Genomic DNA, 17,519 nt, shown 5'->3' with positions numbered 1-17,519 from the left:
ATTTTTGATGAAAACATGATTTAGGGACTACAATGTAAAGTTGTGAAAATTAATGAAAAATTCTGAAATTTATAGAAAATATATACTGTAAATTTTATTTTGAAATTTCGGTTAGGCTTGGAATGGGGAGTAAATTACATGAATTTCATTTTCTGAGCCAACGGACGAAATTGGAATTTATGAAAAAATTGGGGGTAAAATGGTAATTTTTCCTAGAATGTAAATCAAGTTCAAATGACTATGCAATGTGTGACATTGATGATTAAAGGTTTTGGGTTAGTAGATTATTTACACGAACAAGTGTCGAGGTAAGTTCGTGTAACTTAATCGAGCATGTAAATATGTTAACTTGAATGTTATGATTGTATGCAATATGGTTTACATTTATGTGAATATTATAAATGTGTGAAATGATTACATGTTTAGAAATGTTGGAAAAAGGGTAAAGTCTCGTTTGAATATTGAATTTCGATGGATAAATGTGATTGCCTTATAAAATGAGGTCCTACATTTATTGCTGACAGGATTTAGCTCGGACGAGTAATCCTGTTGATCTCATTATAGAAAGGATTTAGCTCGGACAGGTAATCCTGATATAATCCCTTTCTAGCATATGTTACAATTAGTATTTCGCCTGGACTGGTAATCCTAATTGAGCTCTTTTGAGCATACATTACAAAAAAGATTTAACCTGGACTGGTAATCCTGTAATACAATATGTGGCTCGAGAGTGTGTTCTTTGATTAAGAGCCCTAATGGGTACTCTTGGATAAGAATTGACGGGTTATTGAATTGTACACCTTGAGTGTACTACTTAAGTATCCATCGTAATTTCAATGATTCAACGGACACAAATCTTGGCATGATAAGAGAATTATGGAATGAAAATAATAATGTCTTGAAGGAAAGTTGGATGATGAGCTCATCCATGTTTACTAGATGTATATGAAAATTTGTGACTAACATGTTTGATTGAATGTATGTGTTTCGGGAATTTTGCCAAGTTGATGGAAAACATGATATTGTATGCTTAGATTTAATAAAAGGGATTGGTAAGTTTAGTTTCCGTTATACGAACTTACTAAGCATGTAATGCTTACTACATCTTGTTTTTCCTATTTTATAGTGCTCAGAAGCTCGCGAAGGTTGGATATCATTGGAGCATCATCACACTATCCACTATCTTATTTTGGGTATATATAGTAAAATCATTTTGGTATAATGACACGTATAGGCTAATGTAACACCCCTTACCCGTATTCGACGATGGAACATGGTACGAGGCATTACCAAACATAAACTCAAACAAACATTCAAAATCGAGACACGAATTTCCACTCAAATTTAAAACTTTTCATAAACATTCATTTCGTCCCTAAAACGAACCTACGAGGCCCACAACATACATTGAAAGTGGTTCGGGACTAAACTGAAAACTTTAAAAAATTTTACAATGCTTAAAAAGTTTTTCATCAAAATAGGGTCACATGCCCGTGTGGCTTGGGGAACGCCCGTGTGGGCAGGCTGTGTGGTCACACACGCCCATGTCCCTAACCCATGTAACTCTCTATTTATGACGTCATCAACAAATTGAAGTCACATGGCCAAGGTACACGCCTGTGTGCCTAGGCCGAGTTGTCGAATAAATTTTCATAATTTTTCATAAAATAGGTGCAGATTTCACACGGCCAGGGCACACGCCCATGTTCAAGGTCGTGCCATCTACACGGCTGAGACACATGCCCGTGTCTCTACCCATGTGCTTGATACTGAGCATTCTTTTTGTAACAATTAAGGTACAGGGGACACACGTCCATGGGGCAAGCCGTGTGTCACACGCGGCTTAGACACACGCCCATGTGTTTACCCGTGTGGACAAAAATAAGGCTATTTACCAAGCCTTTTTCCACCCTTCCATGCACAACCTACATAACAACATGTAATACCATTCCAAGTATAAACATGCAACCAATTCAGCCACAACCAAGGGATCCACACATCATTTACATGCTTATTAACTCAAACCATGCAATTTCCACATCCATGAAAGACATCATCATATGCATATAAACTTAAACCAATGTTAGCCAATTTCAATGGTCATTTACAAAATGTATCATCAACCATACTTGACACTTGAACATCCTTAGCCATTCCAATGGCTAAGTCACAAAATATTACTTACAAGCCTTCATTTATGCCAAGTAGCTTATACATGCCATTATACCAAAATGAGTCATTTAGCTATACCAAAAGGAGATTTGTGGATAGTGTGATCTTGTTCCGACCGAATCCTCCAACCTTCGCGAGCCTTACGAGCACTATAAAACAAGGAAAAGTGAAACGGGGCAAGCATTTTCGTGCTTCGTAAGTTCGCGTAATAGAAAGAAAACTTACCAGTCATAATTATTTAAATAAGCATATATACGCATTCATTCCATCAATAATTTTGACAAGTTACCTAAATACATTTGCTCATTAAATAAGTTAGTCATACACATCATGAAGTATTCAAACCAACAATATGAGCTCATCATAATATAAACCTTCATATCATTTCACAGTTTCTATTTTCCAAGATTTCTTTTCGTTGAACTACTGTAAATATCGATGGAGACTCGGGTAGTATACTCGAGGTATACATGTCAATCGTCCATCAATTTACATCCAGAGTGCTCATTGAGCACATATTCATAGAGCACACTCTCAAGCCAAATTTATATAACAGAATTACCAGTCCAGGCTAAATCCCGTCTTTAGCATTCGCTCTCAAGAGCTTATTCAGGACTATCAGCCCAGGCTAAATCCCTCCGATAACGTTAGCTCTAATGAGCTTACTATGGATTACCTGTTCGGGCAAAATCTATTTCATGACATTTGCTCAAGAGAGTGTGGCTCAGGATTACCCGTTCGGGTTAAATCCTTTCTATATTATTTTTGTTCAGTTCGAGGAAATTATTATAATCCATCGAAATACAATGCTCAATCGGGACAATGACATTTTATTCATGTTTTCCATCTTCTGATTATTTCATAGTGTGTATCATTACGTATATATTATCTCAATCACACAATTCAATTAAGACATAATAACATACCAAATTAAATTACACAAACTTATCTTGAGAATGGTTCGTATTTGAACTCAACTATTCTAAGACCTTTCGTTTTCTTCAATCTAGTTTCGTAATCGGTTGTTCTGGGTCTATATAAGCAAATTCAACTATCAATTCATCATTTTACACACACATTTACATTAATTTGCATCCTAGACAAAATTACCATTTTGTCCCTAACTTTTTAACATTTTAAAATTTAGTCCCTAGGCTCGTAAAATGAAATGTGTTCAATTTCTTGGTAATCCAAGCCTAGCCGAATCTATACATGCTTGTATTAGCCAATATTTTCCATTAAATTAGATTTTTACTACTAATTTTACAAATTTTTACAAATAGGTCCTTTATGCATTTCCATCAAAAATCACCTAGTAAAAGTTGTTTATTATACATCAAACTTTCATTTTCCACCATAAAACATCAAAACACATACATGCCATGCATGGGTAAAGTTTTAAACATGAACCCTACTTCAAAATAATGGTAGAAACAGACAGATCGGGTGAATACGACTTCAAAACATAAAGAGCATTAAAAACGGGGCTAGGATAACTTACAATCAAGCTTGAAAGTTGAACATACCCTAACTATGGAGAGATTGAAAATTTCGGCTATGGTGAAGATGATGGACAAATTTTGGCTTTATTTTCCCGTTTTAATTTATTTAATAACTAAATAACCAAAATGCCCTTAATGCCTTACTTTAAAATTTTACCTAATCATGTCTATTTTTGTCCATAGACTTAACTAATGGTCTAATTATCATATAAGTACCTCTAATTTAAAATCTCATAGCAATTGGACACCTTTAACATCTAGAATTCAAGTTTTTTACTTTTTATAATTTAGTCCTTAAAACTAAATTGAGTGCCCAAACGTCGAAATTTTTGAACAAGATTTTCATAGAAAGTACCATAAAACCATAAAATATAATAAAAATAAATTTTATTGCGTCAATTTTGTGGTCTCGAAACCACTATTCCGACTAGACCTAAAATTGAGATGTTACAGCTAACTTGGCCATAAATGGCTTAAATATGTGTCTTGTAATCTAGCCATTGGAATGGCTAGTAATGGTTGTTTTTGATATACTTGTAATGTCATACTATGGTAGCTACATGTATGTTAAGTAGTTGATCAGATTATGTCTAACATATGGAATATACCAAGGTAAGATTATGAACATGTATGCATGTAATGATATGCCATGTTGAATGATAGAGTTTGCTTAATTTGAATGCTTGAAATAGTTGGTATTTGGATGTGAGTTTAAGTGCAAGTCATTGGTGAGATTTTGTGTGAGAAATGAAGCTAGAAACGATTTTATTTTGTCCACACGGGCAGACACACGGTTGTGTGTCTAGACCGTGTAACACACGGCCTGGTACACAGGCGTGTGGTTAGGCTGTGTCCCCTGCCCCATAAATTTGAGAAATAGAATGCTCAAAATTGAGCACATGGGTAGATACACGAGCGTGTGGCTAGCTGTGTGGCATAAGTCAGAGAGTTACATAAGTCAAACAAGGACTGCTGTACGGGCGTGTTCTAGGGTCACACGGGTGTGTCCCTTGGACCAAACGGGCATGTGAGCCCTGTAACTTAGAAAAATTTTGAAATGTCGCAAAAAATTCTTAGAGTTTCTGATTAAGTCTCGACTTGATTTTAATTTTTGTATTGGGCCTCGAGGGTCCAATTAAGGGATGCTACGAATAATTTCGAAGGATGAATAGTAATTGATATAAATTATCTATAAATTGTCTAAACGTTTTGGTAATGCTCCGTAACTCTGTTTCGGTGACGGATACGGGTTAGGGGTGTTACATTTAGTGGTATCAGAGTTACGATTTAACCGATTCTCGGATTTAACGTAGTAAACACGAGTTTAGCTATACATGCCATTATATAATTTGCGATAGTTTGATGTCTTCTTATCACTTTAAATGTGTTTTTCATATAGTAATGTCATCAACGAAGCTAGAGCTAAATCCAAGAGTTTGGAGCAATGCTTCAGCTTCAGCTCAAAGAGTTGCATCTGTATCTGGTAGTGAAAGGCCCGTATTTGAGGACCGAAGTGAGGAGGCAAAATAGGCCTTTTTTCAATTGATGAATGAATGGTTTACCGAGTACTTAAGAATAAATCTTGTTGTACAACGACCTTCCCTACCTGCTCCTCAACCAGTTCCTGAGGTACGACAGGATGCTGAACCCGTTAGAATAGGTAAGCCTCCGGTAGATAAAATTCGTAAGCATGGGGCGAAAGAATTTAGAGCTACCGCAGATGATGATCTGGAAAGGGTAGAATTTTGGTTGGAAAATACCATCCGATTTTGATGAATTATCTTGTACATCTGCTGAATGTCTGAAATGTGTAATATCTCTACTGAAAGATACAACTTATCATTGGTGGAATACCATAACTTCAATTGTATCGAGAGAGAACGTTACATGGGAATTCTTCTATACTGAATTCAGAAAGAAACATGTTAGTCAAAGATTTATGGATCAGAAAAAGAAAGAATTTTTAGAACTCAAGCAGGGAGACATGACTGTATCTGAGTATGAACGAGAATTTATTCGGTTGAGCAAATATGCCAGAGAATGGGTTCTAACCGAGGTTGATATGTGTAAATGCTTTAAAGAGGGTTTAAATGAAGATATCAAGTTATTGATCAAAATTATCAAAATAAAAAAATTTGTGGTGTTAGCCGGTCGAGCACACAAAGTTGAGGAATTAAGTAAAGAAAAGAAACAAGCTGAAAGAGAGGCTCGTGCAATAGCCCGATTTTGGGACTAGTCAGAATAGTGGTCTCAAGACCACAGATTCGAAGTCGGAGAAGTTATTTTATTATTACTTGATTCATAGCATGTTTATATTAGTACATGAAAATTTTGGTGAGTTAATTTTGACGTTTGTGAGTCCAATTGCAAAAAAAAAGACTAAATCGTATAAAGTGAAAATGTTCTATTTTGATAGCTAAAGGTGTTTTTTTATTAGAGAAGAAAAATTTGGGGATTTTAAAGGGAAATTAGACCCCTATAAATAGAGTGGCCAGCCATAGGAGACATATGTGGTCAAAATTTTAAAAATTTGTTGGGTTAGAAGACCAATTTTGACTAAAATAGAAATAAAATAAAAGAAGGATGATGTCATCCCTTACTCATCTCTTTTCTCCACCAAAAATTAGCCATGGAAGGGGGTTTGAGAGCTTAAAAATTTTTAGCAACTTGAAGCACTCACAAGTAAGTGATTTTCATGCCATTTGTTGATGATTTTTGCATTTTTTGAGACCCTTGAAGCATGAGCTTTCAAATGAGGGTACTATCTTGCAAAATGGTTGAAGGTCTAGGGTTTTTCCATGAGAGAATTTAAGATGTTTTCTAAAATTTTATGGAAGAATATGAGTCTTAGTTGTGTAATAGACAACTTTTGTGAAAGGTGTTACCATGAAAACAACTAAAGGGACTATTTTGCACAAGTTATAAAATAAGTGATAAATGTGGGAAATAGAGAATTTGGGGCTGCTATAAGAGTAAAAAGAGTTCAACTAAGCTTAAGATGTGAATAAATTCGATAAAAATTGATTTTTGAGCATAGGGGTAAAATGGTCATTTTGCCCATATTTAGGGGAAAAACAGTCATTTTATCGAAGATGTGAATTTTTAATTGCTTAATTTTATTTAGTTATTAAATGAGTGCATTTTTCTATTTTAGATCAAGAATTGCCAAATCCGAACCTAGACTGAGGAAAAGCCAATCAAATCGACTAAATGGACTAGTCATGTATGTTTTGTAATCCGTGGTAAGTTGGATGTAAATAATACAACTATATTGTTATTGCATGTATTGAATTGTATTGAGTTAATATAGCATGAATTTTTTGGTTGTGAAATTGAGAATGTATAATGATAATTGAGATAGTGTAAATTCCATTGTATCCTTAGGAAGTAAATCGGATATTCATGCCATGACGTTTGGGTCATTTGTTTGTGAGCTAGTGTAAGACATGTTTGGGACATGCATCGGCCACATTATGAGACTCAGTGTAAGATCATGCCTGGGACATGGCGTCGGCATTGAGACGAGAGCTAGTGTAAGACATGTCTGGGACATGCATCAGCTACAAGATGATAGTCAGTGTAAGACTGTGTCTAGGACATGGCATCGACTTGAGATGTAAGTCAGTGTAAGACCGTGTCTGGGATATGGCATCAGCACCTTACCCACCTTTAAGGCTTAATAAATATTCGGTAGTATTCCGAATGGTTCAACGGTGAGAGTTATGTTCTTATGTTAATAAGGAAAGTATAATTGTGTTGTGAGTGGTACAGGTACCTAATTGGTACGTATGAGATATGAGCCCTATATAGAACTTGTGATTTGTATGGATGGTAATGAGTATGTTATACTTATGCCTACCTCGGTATTATGAGCATGTTGATCATTGATATATTGTTGTTGTATATTTACTTATATGCAACTTACTAAGCTTTTATGCTTACTTCCTTCCCTTTACATTTCCTTACAGTGCCGCCTATCTAGCTTAAGGATCACCGAAAGTCAGAGATATCGATCATACTATCAATGGAAGCATTCAGTATAGTTGGATTTATATTTTGATTTTAGCATGTATAGGACTTAGACTTTATTATTTTATGTCTTTGAGATTTGGCCAAATGTGTTGGCTTGGGTTGGAAGCCTTTCAATTTGTAGTATGCCTTGAATAATGGCTAACATTCATTTTATATTTATAAAAGATGCATTATCATGGTGGAATGAATGTCTATTGTGGCTGAGTTGATTTTAGAAATTATGATCGTTTTAGTATTGGTTGGAATTTGTATGGAAATAGGCAAGTAAGGGTGGCAATGAGGCTTGGTAAATAGCCTTATATTGTCAACACAGGTAGACACATGGGTGTGTGTCTAGGCCATGTGTGACACACGGTCTGCCCCATGGGCGTATAGTTCGACCGTGTGTCCTCTGCACGTAAAAATTTGAAGTCAGTATGCATGGTAATAAACATACAGGCAAAGACACGATCATGTGTCTCAGCCGTGTGGAGGGCACGGCCTAGCACATGGGCATGTGCTTTGGCCGTGTGAGATCATGAGCATGCTGACGCTAGAAACAGAATGTCCATGTTTTTGCACACGGGCTAGGACACAAGCGTGTCATGCCCGTGTGAGGGACACGGGCCATTCACATGGGCGTGTGTCTGGCTGTGTGAAAACCCCTGTAGGTGTGAATTAGAATTAATTCTACACGGGCGTGTCCCACGGTGCTTAGGCCATGTGAATCACATAGGCCATCAGCACGACCATGTCAAAATGATCACACGGGCGTGTTACTCTTCCACACTGTCGTGTGCCCTATTTTAAAGGCAAATTTCTTAAGGTTGGTTTAAGGACCCGAAATGGTTTCAAATGGTTTTCAATGATCGATTTGGGGCTCGTAGGCCAATAATAAGAAGTTTATAGTAGAAATTGAAAAAGTTTTAAATTGCACCGACTCTCGGTGACTTGAGATCAGTTGTATACATGAGACCAGGTAAGGTAACTCCTTGTACACCGCCCTGACGTGGGTTACAAGTATAGGCTGGTACATTTATTAGAATCAGAGCTATGGTTTAGTCGATTCTAGGACTAACCTAGTGAGAGTATGAGTCTAGCTATACATGCCATAACTGTATATTGATAGTGTGATGATTTCTGACGATTATAAATTATGTTTTTATATAGTAAATGGATCCTGATAGAGCCACGTTGGATAAAGTGGAAAGCAACGCGCCGGTTCCCGCTGAAGGGACCGTGCCAGTTGAGAGTGAGCCCATGACTATGGGCCAAGGCAAAGGGCCTAGAGAAGCCTATCTTCGAATGATGGATGCTTGGTATACGGAGTTTGTTCGTGTGAATCCGAACACTCTACCTCCTCTGATTTCTTAGTATGCCCTAGTAGCTCCGTAAGGTACGATCATGCTTAGAAGAGATAAGCCTCCGGTAGACAAGATTCAGAAACAAAGGGCCGAGGAATTCTGGGAAAACCTCGATGATGACCCAGAGAAAGCAAAGTTTTGTTTAGAGAATACCATTAGGGTATTCGATGAATTATCGTGCACGCCTGAGGAGTGCGTGAAATATGTTGTGTCGCTCTTGCAAGATTCAGCTTATCAGTGGTGGAACACTTTCGTGTCCGTCATACCAAGAGAGAGGATCACGTGGGAATTCTTCCAAGAGGAATTTCAAAAAAAGTATATTATCCAAAGATTCATAGACCAAAAGAGGAAGGAGTTCCTAGATCTAAAGTAGGGCCGAATGTCAGTGACGGAATATGAGCGTGAATTTGTGAGACTTAGCAAGTATGCGCAAAAGTGCGTATCTACAGAAGCCACCATGTGTAAGAGGTTTGAGGATGGCCTCAATGAAGATATCTGAGTGTTTATTGGCATTTTAGAGCTGTAGGAATTTGTAGCACTTGTTGAAAGAGCTTGTAAGACCGAAGAACTGATTAAAGAAAGGAGGAAAGCGGCTTTTGAGTCGCGAGATTTAAAGAAAAGACAGATGGGGAAATCACATCAGTTCTCATCTAAAAGATCAAGAGAGTTCACTACCCAGTCGAATGCTTCGATGGGGTATTCAATAAGAACAGGCCGAACACAACTTCGGAAGCCTAGACCACTTTGACTGTAAGTGTTGGTAGCACTCGGCCAAATAGGCCAGATCGCTTGCAATGTGGAAGGCGTCATTTTGGCAAGTCCCGAAGAAATGAAAAGGGTTGTTTCAAGTGCAGATCATTGGAACACTTCATCCATGATTGTCCCAAGTTGGATGAGAGAGAGAGAAAACAAGATGTGAAAGCAAGCAGTGCTCCCTTAAGGGGTAGATCACAAAAGAACCCCGGAAGTGGGGCTAGTAGTAGAGGCATGCCAAGAGATGCTGTGGTGAGGTCCAAGGGCAGAGCGCCTGCAAGGACTTATGCTATTCGAGCTCGGGAAGAGGCAGAGTCTCTCGACGTGATCACGGGTACCTTTTCTATCCATGAAATATCTATTATTGCTTTAATTGACCTGGGATCTACCTACTCTTATATTTGTATGGAATTGATAGCTCGTATGGGTATGCTAGTAGAGCCCATTAAGTTTGTAATAAAAGTGTCCAATCTTTTACGCAGACATGCACTAGTGGATCAAGTATGTAGAAATTGCCCTTTGACAATTAGAGGTCATTGTTTTCTGACTAACTTGATGCTATTTTCGTTTAATGAGTTTGATGTAATCCTTGTGATGGATTGGTTGACTGCTCATAGTGTTATAGTGGACTACGGGAAAAAGATAATTGAGTTGAAATGTAAAGATGGGAATGATCTTCAAGGTGGACTAAATGAGTCAAATAATCTGCCTGTAGTAATATCGTCTTTGACTACTGAGAAATATTTGAGGAAATGATATGAGGCTTATCTAGCTTTTGTGTTGAATACTCAAGTGTCTGAGTTGAAGATTGAATCGGTACCAGTGGTTTGTGAGTTACAGACGTGTTTCCGGAAGAATTACCCGGATTGCCTCCGGTGAGGGAAGTTGAGTTTGGAATTGAGTTGGCCCCCGGTACAATGCCCATCTCGATTGCTTCGTACAGGACAGCTCCAATGGAGTTAAAAGAGTTAAAAGCATAGTTACAAGAGCTAACGGACAAGGGCTTTCCGAAACCTAGCTTTTCCCCATGGGGTTCTCCGATACTCTTCGTGAAAAAGAAAAATGGGTCGATGAGATTATGTATCCACTATAGATAGCTCAATAAAGTAACAGTGGAGAACAAGTATCCTTTGCCAAGGATCGACGACCTATTTGATCAGTTAAAGGGAGCCACTGTATTTTCTAAGATTGACCCGAGATCTGTATACTACCAATTAAGAGTGAAAGAGCAAAATGTACCGAAGACTGCGTTTCACACAAGATACGGGCATTATGAGTTCCTCGTCCTACCCTTTGGTTTGACTAATGCCTCGGCGGTGTTTATGGATTTGATAAACTTTATTTTTCGACCGTATCTAGGTAAGTTTTTCGTCGTCTTTATCGATGACATATTGGTTTATTCGCGTGACTAGAGCGAGCATGCGGAGCATCTAAGAGTTGTATTGCAAACCTTGAGAAACAAGCAATTATATGCCAAGTTCAGTAAGAGTGAATTTTGGCTTAAAGAGGTAGGATTCCTAGGACACATTTTGTCGGGAAATGGGATCCGAGTTGACTCAAACAAGATCTCGACTATTGTGGAGTGAAAACCGCCGAGGAACGTGACAGAAGTCTGAAGCTTTTTAGGTTTGGCTGGATACTACAGACGGTTTGTAAACAAATTCTCTATGATAGCTACGCCAATGACAAGGCTACTACACAAGGATGTCAAGTTTGATTGGACAGAAAAGTGTCAACAGAGCTTTGAGAAATTAAAGGCTTTGTTGATCGAAGCCGTAGTGTTAGTGCAACCAGAGTCGGGCAAGGAGTTTGTGGTATATAGCGACGCATCCTTGAATGGTTTGGGGTGTGTGCTTATGCAAGAAGGTAAGGTCATAGCTTACGCTTCAAGGCAACTGAAGCCACATAAGAAGAATTACCCGACACATGATTTAGAGTTGGCTGCCATCGTATTCGCATTGAAAATTTTGAGACACCATCTGTATGGCGAGAAATGTCAGGTATTCACCGACCATAAGAGCTTAAAGTACTTGATGAATCAAAAGGAGTTGAATTTGAGGCAATGCTGATGGTTAGAACTATTAAAGGATTACAAGTTGATTATCGACTATCATTCGGGGAAGGCGAACGTCGTCGCCGATGCATTGAGTAGAAAATTATTAGTTGTATTGAGAGAAATTAATGTCAGTAAGGCTTTTTCTAATGATGGTTCAGTTCTAGCAGAGTTGGAAGCTAGATCGACGTTTCTTCAAGAGATCCGCGAAGCTCAGAAAAGTGATGAGAAGCTACAAGCCAAGAAAAATTAGTGTGAATCGGGAGTTGAATAAGATTTTCGTAGTACTGATGGTTGTATAATGTTCAAAGACAGAGTTTGTGTACACAATGACAATGACCTTATTCAGAAGATTCTACGAGAAGCGCATAGCGGTTGTTTGTCCATCCACTCGAGCAGTGTGAAAATGTACAACAACCTTAAGAAAATGTATTGGTGGCCGAGTATGAAAAAAGACATTTCAGAGTTTGTGTCTAAGTGCCTAGTGTGTCGGCAAGTGAAGGTTGAACACCAAGTACCTTCGGGTCTACTTCAACCTATCATGGTCCCTGAGTGGAAGTGGGATCGAGTCACTATGGATTTTGTATCAGGTTTTCCATTAACCCCGAAAAAAAAGGATGATATTTGGGTTATTGTGGATAGGCTAACAAAGTCGCCACATTTCATACCTGTGCGTACTGACTACTCCCTTGAGAGATTAGCCGACTTGTACATTTTCGAGATTGTGAGACTACATGGGGTGCCCATATCGATTATTTCAGATAGAGATTCGAGATTTACCTCGAGGTTTTGGAATAAGTTATAAGAGGCATTGGGAACAAAGTTGATTTTTAGCATAACTTTCCATCCGCAAACCAACGGTCAGTCAAAGAGAGTAATTCAGATATTAGAGAACATGTTACGGTGTTGCGTCCTTGAGTTCCAAGGCAGTTGGGAAAAGTATCTGCCGTTGGTTGAATTTGCCTATAATAACAGTTATCAGACAAGTCTGAAAATGGCGCCTTATGAGGCTTTGTATGGGAAAAAGTGTTAATGCCCTTATATTGGACTGAGCTAAGAAAGAGTTAGATTCATGGGGTTGATTTAGTCAAAGAGATTGAAGAGAAAGTTAAAGTAATTCGTGACTGCTTGAAAGCCGTCTCAGATAAACAGAAATCCTACGCAAACTTGAAATGAAAGGAAATTGAATTTCAAGTCAGTGATAAGGTATTTTTAAAAGTGTCCCCATGGAGGAAAGTCCTCAGATTTGGTAGAAAAGACAAGTTAAGTCCTCGTTTCATAGGGCTTTATGCGGTTATAGAGAGAGTAGGATTGGTTGCTTATCAATTGGCTTTACCTCTAGAGTTGGAAAAGATTCACGACGTGTTTCATGTGTCTATGTTACGTCAATATAGATCAGACCCTTCACATGTGATTGAGCTGAAAGAGGTTGAGATTCTTCCAGACATAACATATGGTGAAGAGTCGGTCAAAATTTTAGCTCAGGAAGTCAAACAATTGAGAAATAAAAGTATTGCACTTGTGAAAGTTTTGTGGTGTAGACATGGAGTCGAGGAAGCCACATAGGAACCCGAGGAGACTATGAGAGATTAGTACCAGAACTTATTCACCGGTAAGATTTTCGGGGACGAAAATCCCTAAGTAGGGAGAAATGTAATAGCCTGATTTTGGGGCTAGTCAGAATAGTGGTCTCAGGACCACAAATCTGAAGTCGAAGAAATTATTTTATTATTACTTTGGAGTCATAGTATGTTTATATTAGTACATGAAAATTTTGGTGAGTTAATTTTGACGTTTGTGAGTCTAATTGCGAAAAAAGGACTAAATCGCATAAAGTGCAAAAGTTCTATTTTGATAGATAAAGGTGTTATTTTATTAGAGAAGAAAAATTAGAGGATTTTTTTGTTGGGTTAAGTGACCAATTTTGACAAAATAGAAATAAAATAAAAGAAGGATGATATCATCCCTTACTCATCTCTTTTCTCCACCAAAAATTAGCCATGGAAGGGGGTTTGAAAGCTTAAAAATTTTCAGCAACTTGAAGCACTCACAAGTAAGTGATTTCCATGCCATTTGTCGATGATTTTTGTATTTTTGAGACCCTTGAAGCATGAGCTTTCAAATGAGGGTACTATCTTGCAAAATGGTTGAAGGTCTAGGGTTCTGCCATGAGAGCATTTAGGGTGTTTTCTAAAATTTAATGGAAGAATATGAGCCTTAGTTGTGTAATAGACAACTTTGGTGAAATGTGTTACCGTGAAAACACCTAAAGGGACTATTTTGCACAAGTTGTAAAATAAGTGATAAATGTGTGAAACAGAGAGAATTTGGGGTTGCTATAAGGGTAATTTGATAAAAACTGATTTTTGAGCATAGGGGTAAAATAGTTATTTTGCCCAAGTTTAGGGGCAAACAGGTCATTTTACCGAAGATGTGAATTAGTAATTGCTTAATTTTATGATTAAATGAGTGCATTTTTCTATTTTTGATCCAGAATTGCCAAACTGAACCTAAACCAAGGAAAAGCAAGCAAATCGTCTAAACCGACTAGTCGTGTACGTTTTGTAATCCGAGGTAAGTTGTATATAAATAATACAACTACATTGTTATTGTATGTATTGAATTGTATTGAGTTAATATAGCATGAATTGTTTTGTTGTGAAATTGAGAATGAATAATGATAATTGAGATAGTGGAAATTCTGTTGTAACCTTAGGAAGTAAATCGGATATTCATGCCATGGCGCTTGGGTCATTTGTTTGTGAGCTAGTGTAAGACATGTCTGGGACATGCATCGGCCACATTATGAGAGCCAGTGTAAGACCATGTCTGGGACATGGCATCGGCATTGAGACGAGAGTTAGTGTAAGACATGTTTGGGACATGCATCGACCTTAAGACGTAAGCCAATGTAAGACATGTCTAGGACATGCATCGGCTATGAGATGATAGTCAGTGCAAGACCGTGTTTGGGACATGGCATCGGCACCTTACCCATGTTTAAGGCTTAATAAATATCCGGTAGTATTCTGAATGGTTCAACGGTGAGAATTATGTTCTTACGTTAATAAGTATAACCGTGTTGTTAGTGGTACAGGTACCTAATTGGTACGTATGAGATATGAGCCCTATATATATATAACTTGTGCTTTGTATGGACTGTAATGAGTAAGTTATATTTATGCCTACCTCGGTATTATGAGCATGTTGATCATTGATATATTGTTGTTGTATATTTACTTATATGCAACTTACTAAGCTTTTATGCTTACTCCCTTCCCTTTCCATTTCCTTATAGTGCCGCCTATCTAGCTCAAGGATCAGCAAAAGTCAGAGATATCGATCACACTATCAACCGAAGCATTCGATATAGTTGGATTTACATTTTGATTTTAGCATGTACTTAGACTTTGTTATTTTGTGTCTTTGAGATTTGGCCAAATGTGTTGGCTTGGGTTAGAAGCCTTTCAATTTTTATTATGCCTTAAATGATGGCTAACATTCATTTTGAATTTATAAAAGATGCATTATCATGGTGGAATGAATGTCTATTGTGGCTGATTTGATTTTAGAAATTGTGCTCGTTTTAGTATTGGTTGGAATTTGTATGAAAATAGGCAAGTAAGGGTGGCAATGAGGCTTGGTAAATAGCCTTATATTGTCCACACGGATAGACACAAGGACGTGTGTCTAGGCCGTGTGTGACACACGGTCTGCCCCATGGGCATGTAGTTCGGCCGTATGTCCCTTACACATAAAAATTTTAAGTTAGTATGCAGGGTAATAAACAAACGAGCAGAGACACGACCGTGTGCCTCAGCCGTGTGGAGGGCATGGCCTAGCACACAAGTGTGTGCCTTGGCCTTGTGACATCATGAGCATGCTGACATCAAAAATAGACTGTCCATGTTTTTTGCACACGAGCTAGGACACGAGCGTGTCGTGGTCGTGTGAAAACCCCTATAGGTGTGAATTAGAATTAATTCTACACGGGTGTAGGACAAGGACGTGTCCCAAAGTGCTTAGGTCATATGAGTCACATGGGCCATTAGCACGACCATAAATGATCACACGGGCGTGTTACTCTTCCACACGGGAGTGTGCCCTGTTTTAAAGGAAATTTTCTTAAAGTTGGTTTAAGGACTCAGAATGGTTCCGAATAGTTTTCAATGATTGATTTGGGGCTCGTAGGCTCATAATAAGAAGTTTATAGTAGAAATTGAAAATGTTTTAAATTGCACCAAGTCTCAGTGACTTGAGATCGGTTGTATGCATGAGACCAGGTTAGATAACGCCTTGTACACCACCACAACGTGGGTTATGGGTAGAGGGTGTTACAGCTCCGGTTTCTTGAAAAAGGATTATGAGTAAATCATAATCATCTACTTCCAAGAAAATAAAGAAGTATTATGATCATGTTACTACCTCTAAAGGGTATTCTGGAAGAGAGCGAGGTTCTCAACGTTCCAACTCGAGATCTTCATCTCCTTCTATAACTAGTGTGGGTAGTGTCTGTAATCCCAAACCAAAGTGTAAGCATTGCAACAAATTTCATTTTGGGAACTTTCGTTTGAGAAGTGGAGCTTGTTACCGATGTGGTTCATTTGACCATTTTCTCAGAGATTATCCAGAGAGAGTTGAAAAAGAAATAGAACCAGCTCCAAAACTGAATAATCTTATTTCGAGGGGCAGACCACCCCGTCACCCTAGTAATGTTAGTGATAGTCAAGGTACTACCAGGGGTACAGCAGTTAAATCTGAAGCACGAGCACCTGCAAGAACATATGCTATTCGTGCTAGAGAAGATGCTTCTGCACCAAACGTCATTACTGGTACATTTTCTCTACTTGATACTGATATTACTGCTTTGATTGATCCTGGTTCCACACATTCATACATATGCACAAACTTAGTGTTTGTTAAAAATTTACCTGTTGAATTCACTGAATTTGTGGTTAAAGTTTCAAACCCCCTGGACCAGTGTGTTATGGTGGATAAAGTCTGTAAAAACTTTTCGTTGATGGTAAAAGGTTTTTTCTTTTCGGCTGGCTTGATGTTATTGCCATTTGATAAACTTGATATGATTTTGGCAATGGATTGGTTAACCTAATATGATGTAGTGGTGAATTGTAAACAAAAATATATTGTATTGAAATGTCAGAGTGGTAAATTACTTCATGTTGAATCTGATAAAATGGATGGATTACCTAATGTGATTTTAGCAATATCAGCACAGAAACATGTCAGAAAGGGTTATGATGCTTATCTCACATATGTGTTGGATACTAAAGTATTTGAGTTAAAGATTCAGTCAGTGTCAGTTGTATGTGAATTTCCTGATGTATTCCTAGAAGAATTACTTGGTTTACCACTGGATAGAGAAGTGGAATTCTCTATAGATCTTGTTCAGGGTACAATACAGATATCCATAGCACCTTATAGAATGACTCCTACTGAATTGAAATAGCTGAAAGCACAGTTGCAAGAATTGATTGACAGAGGTTTTGCTCGACCTAATTTCTCACCTTGAGGTGCATCGGTCCTATTTGTAAAGAAGAAAGATGGATCTTTGAGGCTGTTCTTTGATTATAGACAGCTCAACAAAGTTACAATAAAGAACAAGTATCTATTGCCCCATATTGATGACTTGTTTGACTAGTTAAA

Source organism: Gossypium hirsutum, chromosome A11 (genome assembly GCF_007990345.1).
Source record: "Gossypium hirsutum isolate 1008001.06 chromosome A11, Gossypium_hirsutum_v2.1, whole genome shotgun sequence".
Lineage (NCBI taxonomy): Eukaryota > Viridiplantae > Streptophyta > Magnoliopsida > Malvales > Malvaceae > Gossypium > Gossypium hirsutum.
This window is presented reverse-complemented; position numbering follows the sequence as displayed.